At 40.3% G+C, this 17,746-nt stretch overlaps 1 long non-coding RNA gene across 5 annotated transcripts; it reads left to right on the top strand.

The window, feature by feature from the left end:
- Positions 1–3,791: 3,791 nt before the first annotated feature.
- LOC108348751 (uncharacterized) lies at positions 3,792–15,819 on the top strand. Of its 5 annotated transcripts, XR_010059636.1 has the most exons (6): positions 3,792–3,887; positions 7,401–7,584; positions 9,780–9,845; positions 10,025–10,073; positions 11,465–11,583; positions 15,193–15,819. It is a non-coding gene; the product is annotated as an uncharacterized LOC108348751 (long non-coding RNA). The 5 variants fall into 5 exon arrangements; XR_005496365.2 differs by lacking the exon at positions 9,780–9,845; XR_001842049.3 differs by lacking the exon at positions 9,780–9,845 and having other exon boundaries at positions 10,025–10,261.
- Positions 15,820–17,746: the final 1,927 nt, after the last annotated feature.

Raw genomic sequence — 17,746 nt, 5'->3', positions numbered from 1 at the left:
ATACATAAAGAAGACCCAGCATTTTGCTGCATACTCAATAAAATTCTTGCAAATCTAATCCAAAAGCACATCAAAATGATCATCCATTATGATCAAATAAGCTTCATCCCAGGAATGCAGGGATGATTCAATATACAGAAATACATCAATGTAATACGCTATATAAACAAACTCAAAGAAAAAAAAACCACATGATCATCTCATTAGATGCTGAGATCTGGAATTTAAGACCCATACCTAAACATTTTAAAAGCAATATACAGCAAAACAGTAGCCAACATCCAGCTAAATGAAGAGAAACTTGAAGCAATCCCACTAAAATCAGGGACTAGAAAAGATTTCCCACCCTTTCCCTACCTATTCAATATAGTACTTGAAGTCCTTGACAGACCAATTAGACAACAAAAAAGAGGTCAAAGGAATACAAATTTGGAAAGGAAGAACGCAAAATATCACTATTTGCAGATGATATGGTAGTATATATAAGTGACCCCAAAAGTTCCACCAGAAAACTATTAAGCCTGATAAACAACTTCAGCAAAGTGGCTGGATATAAAATCAACTCAAACAAATGACTAGCCTTCCTCTACTCAAAGGATAAACAGGCTGAAAAGGAAATTACGGAAATGACACCTTTCACAATAGTCACAAATAACATAAAACACCTCAGTGTGCCTCTAACCAAGCAAGTGAAAGATCTGTATGACAAGAACTTCAAGTCTCTGAAGAAAGAAATTGAAGAAGATCTCAGAAGATGGAAAGATCTCGCATGCTCATGGATTGGCAGGATTAATATAGTAAAAATGGCCATTTTACCAAAAGCGATCTACAGATTCAATGCAATCCCCATCAAAATACCAATCCAATTCTTCAAAGAGTTAGACAGAACAATTTGTAAATTCATCTGGAATAACAAAAAACCCAGGATAGCTAAAACTATCCTCAACAATAAAAGGACTTCTGGGGGGATCACTATCCCTGAACTCAAGCAGTATTACAGAGCAATAGTGATAAAAACTGCATGGTATTGGTACAGAGACAGACAGATAGACCAGTGGAATAGAATTGAAGACCCAGAAATGAACCCACACACCTATGATCACTTGATTTTTGACAAAGGAGCCAAAACCATTCAATGGAAAAAAGATAGCATTTTCAGCAAATGATGCTGGCTCAACTGGAGGTCAACATGTAGAAGAATGCAGGTCAATCTATGCTTATCACCCTGTACAAAGCTTATGTCCAAGTGGATCAAGGATCTCCACATAAAACCAAATACACTCAAACTAATAGAAGAAAAAAATGGGGAAGAGTCTGGAACACATGGGCACTGGGGAAAAATTCCTGAACTTTAAGATCAAGAATCAACAAATGGGACCTCATAAAATTGCAACGCATCTGTAAGGCAAAGAACACTGTCTTTAGGACAAAAATGGCAACCAACAGATTTGTTAAAAATCTTTACCAATCTGATACAGGGCTACTATCCAATATATACAAGAACTCAAGAATTTAGACTCCAGAGAGTCAAATAACCTTATTAAAAATTGAGCACAGAGCTAAACAAAGAATCCTCAGCTGAGGAATATCTAATGGCTGAGAAGCACCTAAAGAAATGTTCAGCATCCTTAGTCATCAGGGAAATGCAAATCAAAACAACCCTGAGATTCCACCTCACACCAGTCAGAATGGCTAATATCAAAAACTCAGGTGACAACAGATGCTGGTGAGGAGGTAGAGAAAGAGGAACACTCCTCCATTATTGGTGGGATTGCAAACTAGTACAACCACTCTGGAAATCAGTCTGGATTGGATATAGGACTACCTGAGGACCCAGCTATACCACTCCTGAGCATATACCCAAGAGAAGCTCCAACATACAACAAGGACACATGCCCCACTATGTTCATAGCAGGCTTATTTATAATAGCCACCAGCTGCAAAGAACCCAGATCTCCTTCAACAGAGGAATGGATACAGAAAATGTGGTACATTTACACAATGGAGTACTACTGAACAATAAAAAATAATGACTTCGTGAAACTCATAGGCCAACTGGAAAATATCACCCTGAGTGAGGAAATCCAATCACAAAAAAACACAAATGGAATGCACTCATTGATAAGTGGATATTAGCCCAAAAGCTCAAGTTACCCAAGATACAATCCACTGACCACTGGAAGCTCAAAAATGATGACCAAAGTGTGCATGCTTCAGTCCTTTTTAAAAGTGGGAAGAAAAATATTCATAGGAGAAGAAATGGAGACAATGTTTGGAGCTGAGACTGAAGGAATGGCCATTCAGAGCCTGTCCCATCGGGGAATCCAGCCCATGTATAGCCACCAAACCTAGACAATATTGATGAAGCTAAGAAGTGCATGCTGACAGGAGCCTGATATAGCTGTCTCCTGAGAGGCTCAGACAGAGCATGACAAATAAAGAAGTGAATGCTTGCAGCAAACCTTTGAATTGAGAACAGGCTCCCAGGGGGGAGGGGTAGAGAAAGTTTTGAAGGAGCCTAAGGACTTGCAACTCCATAAGAACAACAATACCAACCAACCAGAGCTCCCAGGGACTAAACCACTACCCAAAGAGTAAACATGGGCAGACCCATGGCTCCAGCTGTTTATGTAGCAGAGGATGGCCTTGTTGGACACCAACAGGAGGAGAAGCCCTTGGTCCTGCCAAGGCTGGCCCAACACCAACCCCAGGGTTGGGGAATGTCAGAGCAGGAAGGGAGGGTGCTTGGGGAGGAGGAACACTCTCACAGAAGAATGCGGAGGGGGGATGGGATAGGGGACTCATGGACTCGAAACAGGGAAAGGGAATAACATTTGAAATGTAAATAAAAAATACCCAAAGTAATGGAAACACAAAAGAGAAATTTGTTTCAATAGGTCATTGATACACCTTCCTGATGATCTATATCTGGTAAAATTGAGTTTGATTAAGACTTATCATCTAAGGAACTTATAATCATTCACATTCTAAACTTCTGAAGTGCCCGCAGGCCAGACCATTAGGTTCTGTGTCTTAGTCATTCACATGCCACCAAGCTTCTACTATACATATACGTATGTATGTATGTATGTATGTATGTATGTATGTATGTATGTATGTACATATGTATTTCAGAGTCTAGAACTTCGGGTAAGAACCTTTTTGTTTTCCAAAGCCAGGTCCAAAACCTTCCTTAGCATTTACCCAGCCTGCCTGCGCCACTGCAGGATTTTACAGAGCACCCTGTGCTCCCTGAGCTGGGCAGAGACAAATGAATTCAGACTTTGTGTTCTCATCCCTGCTTCATGCTGCTGCCTTAATGATCTGTGTTCACAGCTGCTATTTTGATCATGTAACCCTTCTCAAAACTGTGAATAGTTTTGTGGAATAAATAATCAATAGATAGTAAATAATCAATTATCTTTGTCACTGAAGTACTCATCTGAACTCATTTTCAATGCGGTTTTCCCAGACACTTATGTTTGTTTCTAGGGGCTTTTGTTTCTAGCTCTGAGTGAGCTCACAGCACTGTCAACCCCTGTGTGTCTGGATTGTCTGACTCCCAGTTCTTCAGTGAAGCGTTAAGGCACAGGCCCTTTGGAAATGAATGTACAGATGTAATAAGCTCCAAATTCCATGAGCTGACAGAGAGCTGGCTGCTCAGCCCTGGCCTAATTATTCACCTAAGCCCTTCAAATATGGGCGCAATAGTCAGTGGGGTCAGGGTGGGGCTGGGAGTGGGGGTGGGGAGGGACTCAGATGATTATGAAGTGTGGGAAGGAGTCACAGTGGGAACCTTGGGTAGGTAATGCTTATGGAGATGGAGAGAAAACAGGTCAGGACTGTCCATGTTCATGGGAACTGAGAGCCAACCGAGAGCCAGGAAGGTAATGCGGGCCTCAGCTCTACAAGGACAGGGATCTGACTTCTGCATCTGGGAATGAATTGTGAGATTCAGATGGGGGAGCCCAAGGAACACCTAGATTTTATGTTACCGTCTCTGGGTAGAGAACCAGCTTTGCCATGCTTGGGCCTCACGTCAACAGAACTTGTCACTAATTAAACAGATGCTGCAGTGAGGGAGTTACTGAGCTTGTGGTTGTGGAGCACACAACTTTCGAATAGTTCTTTCCTACTCATGCGTCATACACATTCTATAGAGCTTGTTTTAGACGTTAAAACAGAAAGCAAAAAGCATTGCCAGGTGTTTGAACCAGAATTGAATTCTATATGCATTGAAAAGCGTTTTGCTGAAACCCTACATAGCAAACTGTATTTCACAGTGTTTACACCTAAGATCTTATAGCCTTTATAATGGTACCCCAAAACACTGGTTTTACTTCTTTTTTGCAGTAATGTGTGTGTATATTCATGCCTGCATGTGTAGGAGCACATGTGTATGCATGTGGCAGTGTGTGTGTGTAATCCCAAGGTTAATGTCAAAAACCCTGGACTATCAATTTAACTTAACCTAATTTAATGAGGCAGGGTCTCTCAATAAAACCCAGAGTTCTCTGATAGATAGTCTGGCTAGCCAGCTTGCTCCAGGAACCCTGTCTCTGTTCTATTAGGCTAGAATTATAGAAAAGCTACTAATTTTACCCAGTATGTAAGTGGGTTCTGAATATCTAAACATAAACCTTCATTCTTCTATGGTCAATGATTTAACCACTAAGCCTCACTCAAGTCCAAGACTTTATTTTTAGTATTTTTTTTTTCTGGAGCTGGGGACCGAACCCAGGGCCTTGCGCTTCCTAGGCAAGCGCTCTACCACTGAGCTAAATCCCCAACCCCCCAAGACTTTATTTTTAAAGGAAGTAAAATCATGTCTTTAGTATGAAAACATAAATCATCAACCAAATTCCTAATTAAATGTATAAAACCTTTTCCCTGGGAATTCTGAAACTATGACTTTACCATATTCATATATGTAATATAGAAAATATCTAATAATTTTAAGGTACTTATTTTCATTATTAAAATATATCAAATAATGATTATAATTTTTGTTATTTATAAATTATATATTTATATAATTATATAAATTATATATATTTATGTAATTATATAAGAAAGATGGTAGACAACAATTTAATTCTAAGCATGATACCACTTATCATTGACACTACATAATTCAGTGAGAAATATTATCAACAGAGGTGAGAGAATAAGAAAGGAAAAACTATACTCAAAATTAAGACAATAAAGAGTTAGCACTACTAAACTGTAACTATTGAAAGCATAACATTAATGCAAAATATAATGGTAGGAATCAAGAAACATAAAATTTCATTCACTAGGACATAGAGAAGATTTCTCCTTCTGGTGTCTCACTGGTCCCATCACAGCAAAAATGTAAGGAGAAAAATGTCAAAGGGAACAGAGTGCTACTTTCTGATTAAACCTCTTTTCCTTGTGCATATGAGCACAAGCAGACAACAGAGGACAAACTGTGGAGAGAAAATATAGCCCAGAGGAATATGTGATAACCGTTCAAAACACTGCAAGATCTAATTCAAATGAAGCCATAGGTCTCTGCACATAAGCTACCTATAAGTGGTAGTGAACACCCACAGAGGACCAATTCCATCCAATCTACATCTTGTCCTTAGAAGAACTCTATTCCCTTGAGGTTTTGGGAAGATTAATAACATAATGATATAGATTTATTTAATAAAAATAAATGTATGACCCCAATTACACTTAATTACTTGTGGATTTTTGAAGGACTTGTTGCTGCCAAAGCTCAAATATCTTCACCTTTTCATTTTTTTCTTTACAGTTTTATTTACTTTGTGTGTGCCTGAGTGTGTGCATGTGTACACTGCCACAGTATGCCTATGGCTATTGGAGCAAACCTTGCAACAGTCAGTTTTACCCTTTATCTGTGTGGGTCCCGGATTGACTCAAATCCTTGGGCTTGTTATCAGATGCCTTACTCATATATCCTCACCACTCATTGGTCCACATTTTTTATTTCCCTAAATGCCTGCTTTCTATTTAAAAATTTCTGATGAGGGGTTGGGGATTTGGCTCAGTGGTAGAGCGCTTGCCTTGAAAGTGCAAGGCCCTGGGTTCGGTCCTCAGCTCCGGAAAAAAAAAAGAGATTAAAAATTTCTGATGACCATCTGTTTATAATAACTCTGCCTTTGAAAATGTCTGGAAAGCTAGAGTAACTTATTTCAAGCGAAAATATGATAATCACTGTAAAACTTAATAAATTAGCAAGTGGTATTCATTTATTTCTAAAAAGGGCAATCTATTTCTTTGTGCTGAGGACAGCACTACACTGACTAGAGAAAACAGAATATCTTACCACTAATACATAGCATGCTGGACTGCCTGAAAAATAGATAAAGGAAGATATATCTTTGTGCTTGGGATCATAAAAACAGTATTTGCAATAGTTTTTAATTTTTTAAAAAGAGAAGTTCTGTAGAGGCTTCTGAAATTTATTGCTGGAATATCCTTCTCAACCCAAGAGAGTAAATAGTTTTAGCTTTATTTTCTAAGCATTAAGTTACTTGATTTTATTCTCGCTCAAGGCTTCTCTTTGCCCAGGAAGATAAAGTAAAAATTTTATAATAGAAATTTATTATTATTAAGGCTATATTGTAAAGTATTTTTTAAGACGGCTGATTAATTCATTCACTTAGTAAATATTTATTCTCAGGACACCCTTCCGATACACCCTGTTTTAATTACTTGTAAGGACAGAGAGAGGCTAGTCTTCCATGAGAGCTCAGAAGAAAGGCTCTTCTTGCGATGGAAATGCCTGGCTGAGTGTGTTGAAAGACTCTGAGGTTGAAGTTCACCTTCATGTTGCTAAGCAGAGCTCCACTCTAAGGAGGAACCTCTTCTGCCAGCAGCTAGTTATCTTAGATTCCACTCCTCGCCCTCTCCAAGTTTCTCACCCCCACAGCTCAGACCTCAGCTCATGTCAATACCATCCGTTGGCTAGATGAGTGTAAAGGTCCTCTCACACGTTTCCCTGTCTCCAGCCCTGCGTGCAGCATGAATTTGCTGGAAGTGCAATTCCATGGTCTATTTCCTGATCCTCCCCCACTGCTTTTGAAATAAAGTTTACATCCTTAAAACAGCTCCTGCTAACACGTGCAACCTCTTATTACCCACGCCATAGCGTTCTAAGCTTTAGCCATGCAGAGACGATTTCTTTCCCCAAATACTCCACATCCTTTTTCACCACAGGTCCAGAGTAGAATTCCCATCTCCCACCTCACTTCTCACCACTCTTACCTGACTCTCCAAGTCTAGAATTAATTTACATTTGATTTTTCTGTTGACTGAAGTGCTACTCCATAGTTAAGTAACCTTCCTATCTCTTAAGGCATTTCTTTAACGAATATGACTGACCGCCTATCTTTATCCCTGTCTAACAGATCGGGCAAACCACTCTTCCACTGACCGCAGCACCATGCATGGTCCATAGAGAGAGACACATGCTGACGAGGGAGATTTAAGAAGGCATGGAAGGCCTGATTCGATGATGAATGGCAAGCCGCTACCCCGCTGAAATGTCAAGTATCTGGAAAGCTTGTCTTTATGGTTTTTTTTTTCTACCAGGTAGAGGACTGCTGAGGTTTTGTCTTTTACTATTCATTGTAATGCTAAGTGCAATCCTGATTGGTGAACAAAGATGCTGATAGCCAATAGCTGGGCAGAAGAGAGATGGGTGGGGTTGAGGTTTCTGAGGCTTGGGACTGTGTGAACGAGGAAGGAGGAGAAGCAAGAAGAAGCCACTATGGGATAGAGAAGAACTGAGGAGAGGAGAGAGGAAAGCCGCCAATGGGCTAGGGGCCAAGAGTACACGGCCCAGAGGGAGGACTATTTGGAGCTAAGAGCAGCCCAGATGAAACATAGTAAGTAATAACTTGGGTTATGAATAGCAGGTCAATTCTAACGGCATGGAGGGTCAGCAGTTGTCCAGCTACTGTGCTGCTTAAGGCATGTTACAATATGAAGGCTGTGTGTGTATGTGTGTGTGTGTGTGTGTGTGTGTGTGTGTGTGTGTGTGTGTGTGTGTGTTTCCTTTCCTGCAGGAATGGTCTAAGGCAGAAGAATCCCCACACCCGGATTTATTTAAATAGTTTTCCTACATGAGACACCATAGCAGATGGTGAAATAGGACGAGGGACGCTGAAGCAAGCACGTAAACATGTTGTTCTACAGAGACGAAGACGGGCTTTGAGGAAATCATTCGGAGATAGTGTAGAAAACCAGAGCAAAGGGCGGAGTTGGTACCACTGAAGCGGAAGGGAGAGATAGATGCTCACATGAACTTTGGAAGCACATCTCATGCCCGCCAGACAGCTTTGAGAGCAGCTCTGTTTGAACATGGCTGCCTAGGGAAATGACACTTGGGTAGAGAAAGACAGAAAAGTCTGCACGGTGACAGACTCCAAAAATGAGAGAGAAATCACAACTTTCTGAAATACTGGAGACCAGTACAGGACTCCGTGTATGTTGTGCAGGCGTTTCTGCATAATTCCTAGCTCAAAGGGAAAAAAAAAGTCGACAATTTTAAACAATGGAAAGAGTCAATAAATTTTGAGTAAAATTCCAAGTATGTGTGGATAAGTCTTGCTCCAGTACCAGTGACAAACCTTCTCTCACACAAGACACCTGACATCCTCCTATGTGCTCTCCACATGGTTGATGCAGGAGAATGTATACTATATATACGCATGAGAGACACCGCACAGACATATGCACACGCAAGAAAAGGAAAAAAAGAGAAAGGCAAGTCTGACTCACATAAACCCTTCTGGAGACCCCCGTAAGTGTGAACGTCTCAGGGTGGCTCCCAACTCCCCAATTTTTAACTTTGCTTCATATCTCTAAGCCATGTGACTTCAATCCATCTGAAACTCCCTTTTCATACCAAACTTAGCAAAATCAAGGCCTGCACACAAGTTAATTGTGCTGTCTGAAACTGACACCTGAAGCTTCTGACTCAGCTTCTTTTCATCCTGGAAGTCTGAGCAGAAACAATCTTCTCCCCTGAACAACAGCCTCAGGTCCCACTTTCCTGCAATGACTATTGTCCAATCCTCTTCATTTCCTTCATAGGAAATTTTAGTCTCTGGTTATGTTGATTAATAATTCCCTCGTTTAATATTCTTGTACAAATTTAATGAACTTATTTAAAGATTTATTTTATCATTTTATTTATGCAAGTGGTTATGTGCCTGTACGTGGTAAGTTCACATGAGCACAGGGGCCAGAAAGGACAAGAGGCACCAAATCCCCTGGAGCTGGATTTGCACGTGATTGTGAGACGCTCAATGTCGGTGACAGAACTCAAGTCTTTTGGAAAAGCAGCAACTGCTCTTCTCCCTTCAGCTCCCTTTGTGAACACAGGCAGGACCTTGTTTTCCTTGTCTCTACAGTAGCTCTCGTAGGTTACCATGCATTTGCAAGCTATTGGCACACATCTGTTAAACACATCTAGAGGATGGGTGCATGCACATTAATGTGTGTGTGTGTGTGTATGTGTGTATGTGTGTGTGTGTGTGTGTGTGTGTGTGTGTGTGTGTGTGTGTTGTGTGTTATGCATGCTGTCCTTGCTGCCTTCCTTGTGTGGTACCCACATTTCTTTTAGATGTTTCCCACCTTTTCCGTCTTGAAGACAGTGAAAAGAATGTTAGATGACTTGGTTTTCCTTGTGTATCTTACATTAAATTCAGTACTGTTTGGTAAATCAACCGCTGTTTGCCTATAGTAAGCCATGCATGGCTCGGTCTTTGATGTAAATGCAGGACTTCGCTGATTCCATGTCTATACTTCTCTGAGGCTATGGAAGCCAGGTCAAGGAAGGACACATGGTAAGAATTTCTCTAGAATTTTTGAACTATATACTTTAATCTGTAAATTAAATATGGTAATAAGAAGCCAACATGTTTCTAACTCGGCTGGCATAGGTTTATTAGTGTTGATGAGCGATAGTATTTTATATTTTGATCGTTGACATAAGTCTTGTTTATTCTATTTTATTTTCCTCCAGACAAGAAATAAATGCAAGAAAATTGAGGAAAATAAGTTTGCTCATGCAGGTACAATTTAAATTGAAGAGCAATGTTTAGCAGGATCCACATTTATTCTGCCAAGATGAGAGACTTGCCCACTGAAGGCAATGTGATCTGGAGATATTTACTCTCAAATCCATAGACATACTGTGGAAATGCTCAAGAGAAGTGGGAATAAGAAACTCTGCACCTTTTCTCTGCCTACCCTCTTGCTGGTGAATCCTTGTAGATTTCTTTAATTACTCTATAAGAGATAATGATGTTCAATAAACCCATGATACTGTTTATGGTGAGAAATAATACCATTGATCACCTTTAATGAGTTACTTAAAATTTTTACACAGAAGACTGTGGAAGAGCTCTTGCCATTGTTGCACTTCCCATTTTAATTCCTGATATGTACCATGTAGACAGAGAACTAACAACAGGCACATTATTGTGTGGGAGGAGCTTTTTGCCTTTCTAGAAACTTTTTCTTCTATGAAGTCTTCCATCAGCTTACAACAGTCTCAGGTTAACCTCTAAGCATGAGACGATATTTGCACCTTCAAACTAGAGCTACCAGCAGTGTGCAAACTATAACATGCGTCATTTGGGTATTTTATTTCTTTGCTTTTAGCAGTGGCAAAATAAATATTCACATGGTAGCTCTGTAGTTCGTGGACATTGGTTAGGGAGAAGTGACCTGGCACTGGTCAGGTGAGTCTGGAAAGAGAGATGCCCAAGCTTCTTATACTATCTTTCTGGTCAAAATGAGGAAGAAACCTCTAAGGACTATCCGTTGTGTCATTGGGAACATTTAGAAAATGTGTGACTACGCACAACAAAATTCCCACTGGAACGATGTGTAACTGTGATTCAGGAATGCCTTTACCTGAGAACTTTTACAGAATAAGATTGGCATTATATATCAGATATGACAATGAGCATCATTGTGGATGGTCCATAAAGCAGAGGGCATGGGAGGGAGGAGAAGGTAGGGTGTGTGGAGGCAACACTGGCATCCTACCACCCATCATTTCTTTAGTGTAAAAATCAACTTAGCTATCGCTTCTGTGATGGTTGCCACAAGAGATTTTCCACTTGGAACCCTCTTTATTAGCATGTGTCACAAGAGAGAGCTCCTTGGGAGAGAGAGGTGCCAAGGCTGCTCAGGTATGTGAGGCCAGGCTGAGCAGTAATACCGCAAGACTCTTAAGAGAGCAATAGAAAAAATGAAAGATGTGAGTCCTGGGAAGTGAGACGAAGAATAGGATAGAGGGAGGAAAACGGAATGGGGAAGGTAGGGAGAGGTAGAGAAAGGAGAATGGGGAGAAAGGAAGAAAGGGCACTGAAGGAGAGAAGAGATAAGGCAAAGGAAGGTAGGAGGGACTTGGATAAGAAAGTATTGAATTCATTTACTTTACCTTCGTTTTTAGAGTTCAAGCCGATTTTACAACTGTAAGTCAAGAATAGCATCATTTTTCATCTGTGAAATCAGACAGTCTCCCAGTATAAAAATCTCTGTCACTATCTCTCACAAATGCAAAGCAGGAAGGTAAATATCTAAGGTTTACAAACTTTCTTTCCCCTTTTGTAAATGTTAGGAGAGAATTTCTTTAAAATACCCTCTTTATTACAATAGAAAGAGAAATGCACCAGTATAAAGACATCAGGAAGAAAAGCAATATGTTGACATAAAATGGGATATAAACGAGCAAACATATGTTTAATTAATAATGCTAAACTAGCCCGCTCCTTTTTCCCACTCACTTTAAAGATGAATGCTAGAATTAACACCTGCTGCCCATTCCTGACTTCATATTCTAGTTGTGTGAGTCTCCCACGTGTGAGGTTATGTGATCTTACAGTGATTTTTATTTATACATTAGTTTTGAAAAGCCATTGTTTTTCATCGTTTGATAAAGCTCATCTTTCCATTAAGGATAACCCATATTGAATGAGCAGTCAACAGAATCCCTTCCTGGAAAAGGTTAGGACGGTCACCATGGTCTGTGTCCCTATAGGCTGAAATGATATTAGATTTGGTGAGGGTAGCCATACATCACAGGCACTCCCAGTGCTGGCCAAGGAGATATTTCACTGCACGGGAGGGAGGATGTAGAATCGCTCTGTGCTCTCTACGGCACTATTTTATCTTAGGACACACCACTGACAGCCTCTCTCATTTTTATCATTTTCGGGGGGCTGGTTGCTCTCCTTTTAGAAAGCATACACATGCACTCACACATGCACAAGAACATGCACACACATACACAACAAACAACTGCCCCCCTGGAAAATATTACAAAGCTCTTTTGGTCTGTTTTCTTTTACTTACTTCCAGGATCATCTCTATCTATCTATCTATCTCTGTCTCTCTCTCTGTTTCTCTCTGTCTCTCTATCTCCATCTGTCTGTGTCTGTCTACCACTTTCTCTGTCTCTTTCTCTGTTTATGTTTTCTCTTGAAACTTTAACATTCCAAAGTTATTGATACATGATTTAATCAGTTTATCATCATGTAAAGGGGATGGTAGTTTATTAATGTTTTTAACCAAGGCACCAACCCACAATACTGATTCTAACTAGATGGGTCAGGCTTAATAAATTAATTGATAAATTATTTGGAAAAGAAAAGGTCTGTTATTAATTCTCCCTTGACTTGACAGTATAGAAACTTAGCAGTATCGAAGGCTCATCAATATAGATTATTTCACATCAATTTTATTTTAACTTAAATTCTTGAAGTCACTTATCAATGTATTCAATTCTATATAAAAACTCAACTGAAGGTTGAATATGCACCTTGGAAACAAAAGTTTTTCATCCAATAATACTATATTTTAGTTACATTTTTGTAAAGTGTTCACATGGAATTTTTCCTATTCAGACCATTGAAAACATAACAACTTTGATATATTTAAATCAATTAAAATTTAAAGTAAAGTATCCTTATACAGTACTACAGTTCCAGTCAAGATTTTCTATTTCTAACTGAAGTTTTGTTACATGCCAACACTACAGTTTTATTTCATTTTTAAGAGAAAATTCAAATTTGTTTAGTTTAAGAAATTAGACACATAACTTTCCAAGTGACTTTGATTTTCCTAAAATAACTGCAGGCAGTTTTTATTCAATCAACCAATCAATACATACTTATTGAACGGTTCTATTTACTGAGACCGTTGGGTACTGATTATTCTAACTTACTCTGAGTGACTCCCTCATTTAGGAAGCACATACACAAAAGCAAGGGTAATACATCTTGTCTCATTGCCATTTTCTATTAATTATCTTACAGTTTTCTGTTTGACCAATATTATTTTTCATAATTTAAAGTGTTAAGTTGTTTAAAGATGATGGTACTTCCTCAAATGTTATGAACTAGAAAATATCATCTTGAGTAAGGTAGCCCAATCACAAAAGAACATATATGGTATGTATTCACTGATAAGTGGATATTAAACCAAAATACCCAAGGTAAGATTCACAGAAGTTCATGAAGCTCAAGAAGAGGGAAAACCAAAGTGTGGTGCTTCAGACCGTCTTAGAAGGGGGAAAAATACTCACAGGAGGAAATATGGAGACAAAGTGTGGAACAGAGACTGCAGAAAATGCCATCCAAAGACCACCCCACCTGGGGATCCAGCCCACATAGAGTCACCAAACCCGGACAATATTGCACATGCCAAGAAATACCTGCTGACAGGAACCTGATATAGCTGTCTCCTAGAGCATGACAAATACAGAGGCAGATGCCCGCAGCCAACCATTGAACTCCCCAGTGGAGAAGTAAGAGAAAGGTCTGAAATAGCTGAAGAGGTTTGCAACCCCATAGGAAGAACAACAATATCAACCAACCAGACTCCTCCATCCCCCAACTCCCACCCCACCCCCAACCCAGCCCCACCCAGAGCTCCCAAGGACTAAACCATCAACCAAAGAGTACACGTGGACAGACCCAAGGCTCCAGATGCATCTGTAGCAGAGGATGGCCTTGTCAGGCATCAATGGGCGGAGAGGCCCTTGGTCCTATGAAGGCTTGATGCCCCAGGGCGTCGAGGTGGGAGGGAGGAAGTCGGTGGGTAGGGGCGCCTCCCTCATAGAAGCAGGGGAGATAGCAGGTTTCTGGAGGCAAAACCGGGAAAGGGGATAAATAACATTTGAAATGTAAATTTAAAATATCCAATAAAAGAAAAAATGTCAAATAAAAAGCTATAGGGACTTATAGTTGACTTTCACATGCTTTTCTTTTTCTGAAGTTTACCACTTGATTTTCCCCAATAAACGAAATGTTCCTCTGTTTAAAAAAACAAAAAACAAAAAAACAAAAGCATTCTTAAGTTGCAGAGAGCACTTGGTTGGATGAGATCCCACTATGTGCACCACAGATAACTTTAGATCGCTCGGCCCATGTTCCTTAGCAACAGGAGGAATTTTACTTGAATGTATTCTACTGAAGAAAAGTCCACACCAAAATTTTACTTTCTGACTAGAATTCACTAGAAGTCCTTGTGAACAGATCTGTTATTGAAGGAGATAATGGCCCGAGGGTATTTGTCAAGATAAGTGACCTTGAGCAGACATTACTGCATTTCCAAAGTTGAAAGTTCACTTAATGCCGTGAAGTTCACTGATTTATGCCTGCAGTGCATAAGTACGTGGCAGATTTGACAAGTTTCGTGTAGAAAGATATAGTTCTTCAGATTACAGAGATGGCTCTGGGTGGGAGTGCTTGCTACACAAGCACCCAGAATTTCGTTCAAGCTCCCAGAACCCATGTAAATCGCTGGGTATGAACCACTCGCCTGTGGCTCCAGTATTTTGGAAGGGCAGAAACAAGAAGATCACTGAAGCCTGCTGGCCACCAGCCTGGCTCTCAGCTTAGTGAGAGACCCTGCCTCAAAAGAACAAGATGGAAAAAGTCAGAGCAAGATGTCCAGTCTCCTTCTGGCTTCTGCAAGTACACACCCAGCCACAAGCATCCACATGCACATGTGCATACATAGCGTAATATACTGTACTAACATACATTTCCACATGCTTCTGAACAAATGGATAAGTAAACAAATGCTCAGGTCTTTAATACTATCTTCATTTCATATTATCAAGGAACCGTTTTTAAATCTCTTTCTTTCAAGTTGTGTCTCTTTATTTTTCTCTAGAAACATCTATAACAGAGCATGCCCTCTGTGACAGACTCCTGATCCCCTTCTCTTCTGCCTCGGTGGAGTAGCTATGTTCTCCTGATCGCGAATGAGCAGAAAGCGCTTTATCATCTTTTGTCTTGTTTTCATCCTGCCCTGAAGAAGAAAAGAGACAAGATAAAGGAAGTGGCTGCAGCTACCCGACGATGCTCCGTTGACTCCTGTAAAAATAACTGTTTCCAGGTCAATACATCTCTACTCTCCCTCCATAAAAGAGAAGGAGCTGTAAATAACACGGTGTGGAGACATGTGTGGTACCCACCTGACCCAGTGTTGTCTTCGAAATGCATTCTGCCGAGTTCCTACTTCGGCTCCTCATGAAGCCAAGTCGTCATTAACACCTACATGGTCTGAAAACACAAACCACGAGAAGCAAGAGCTATCAAGTGTACATAGATCTGGGGGGCAAGGGGAGGACAAGGTATTGGCTTAGTGTGTGAGGTTCTGAGCCCGTGGGTCTGTTTGTACTATGTCCTGAGTCTAAGGTCCTGTAACTGTACCTTCCTGTCCTGAGTCATTTGTATCTCTTGGCTTTGTAATAAACGCTGCACACAAAAAAGAAAAAAAGGAAAAAAAAAAAAGAAACAAGAGCTATTCTACAATAGTACTATAGGGGTAAGGGTAGTGTGTGTGTGTGTGTGTGTGTGTGTGTGTGTGTGTGTGTGTGTGTTGTAAGTAAGCCTTCACGTGCATCTGTGCACCTGTGCCTTTGGGAACTAGGCAACCACACAGGATAGGATGCCTTCCTAAATTGCTCTCCCCCTAATTTTTTAAGACAGTGCTTCTCAAGGAAACAGGCACACACTGGCCCTGTGAGCTTTAGAGGTGTGTCTGTGTCTCCTCTTCCTGCCACTAATGTTCACGGTGCTACCAGGACTGGGATTATGCTGAGAGTCTATCTGTGTCTATCTATCTGTGCTTAATCGCATCTTCAAATATCTCCTTAAATATTTTCTTAAACGTCTTCATTGTGCACATTTCCCACATACCCGAGGCTGCAGTTCTACCGAAGTGCTCTTACCCTAGAGTTCTGGTGGAAACCTCCCTTAGGATCACGTTTGTGACCTCCGCATCAAAGAGTATGGATGCTCTGCATGCTCTGAGTCTGCCTAGAAGCAGTCGATAGTCAAACATGAAACACGAAGAGAGGTGTAATTATGTAGCTACACAAACAGAGCAGCCCGGAAAGCTCAGAGATGTGATGTGGAATCCTGGTTTAGGAATAATTCCTCCTGTAAAAATTAAAATAGTTTAGCTGTAAAGTTAAATGCTCTTTTCACTTCTCAGTAACCCTAATTAAATGCAGAAGGCAGTTAAATGCATCTGGACACCGATGCTTGGAGTTTGCTTCAGATAACCTTGGATGTTAACACAAGTCAACTTTCAACCCAATTCAGCCATTCAAGACATTTTTCAGAATTTTGGACACGGTTCCTTGAGTGAGAGTTCATAGTTTCTCTAAGTATTTGGCATCTTGCATGGCAGATGAATGGACGAATGAATGAACTAGATTATGAATACCAGAGACTGTCACAGTGAGCTCAAATGCTCAATCCACTGTAAGCGAGTGTAACCAGAAGTTGATCCCTGGATGGCATCAACTCCAAAGGCCCATGGAACACTGGGGGACACACAGAGGCACTCAGGTGACTGAAGAACAATCACTGGTTGCCTAGGAGATGTGTCAGTGAAGCAGAGCTCAGAGAGCACACTGACTATGTCCTGAAGTCACTCAGCTAGGGAAGGCTTCCCTGTAAGAGAAGATGAACACAACTGCTGGCAAGAAGCCAAGGCATAAAGACAGCCCTGATGCCTGCTCGGTCCCATGGCCCACTTTCCCATCAGGCTATTTGGCTTTTTGTTGTTGAGTGACAAATGCTCTTTATGTGTTATGGATACTAATGCTATCAAGACTAAACACCCAAATTTGCAGGAGCAGAAAGTACAAGGTACCTAATAGGGGCTGGAGGAAGTGAAAAGAGGGGTAGTTGTCTGATGGATGAAGAGTTTCTGTTTCATAACATGAAAAAGTTCTAGACATCTGTTTTACAGTGTAACAGCATTGAGCAGGACACTAACAGCGGTGCAATGGCAAATTTCATAGTATGTGTTTTGCTGTAATTTTTTTTAAATGAAAGTAGAATCATTGTGAGGGAAGATAAACTACGTTATGTTTTAAAGGAACAGGAGTCAGAAGGCCAGTGCTATAACAGTCAGTTTTTCTTCTGTGCACCAAAGTTCACCCCCATTAGCAACAATCTCCAGACTGGGCAGAGGCAGTCAGTGTGAACACAGTTCTAATACCCATTCCGGACAGTTCCACTACTTAATGCTTTAAAAGAAAGTTCACTGATTATTATTATTATTATTATTATTATTATTATTATTATTATTATTATTATTATAGAAACTCCTTGACTGCAAACTAAGCAATCATGCGTTCACTTGACTTTATTTTGCCCTAGTTTGGTCAAGATAATTGCTAGCATAATTTTGGAGCTAATTTTTAAAC

Source organism: Rattus norvegicus, chromosome 18 (genome assembly GCF_036323735.1).
Source record: "Rattus norvegicus strain BN/NHsdMcwi chromosome 18, GRCr8, whole genome shotgun sequence".
NCBI lineage: Eukaryota > Metazoa > Chordata > Mammalia > Rodentia > Muridae > Rattus > Rattus norvegicus.
Note: the sequence above shows the minus strand (reverse complement) of the source record. Positions and strands in the feature narration are given on the sequence as shown.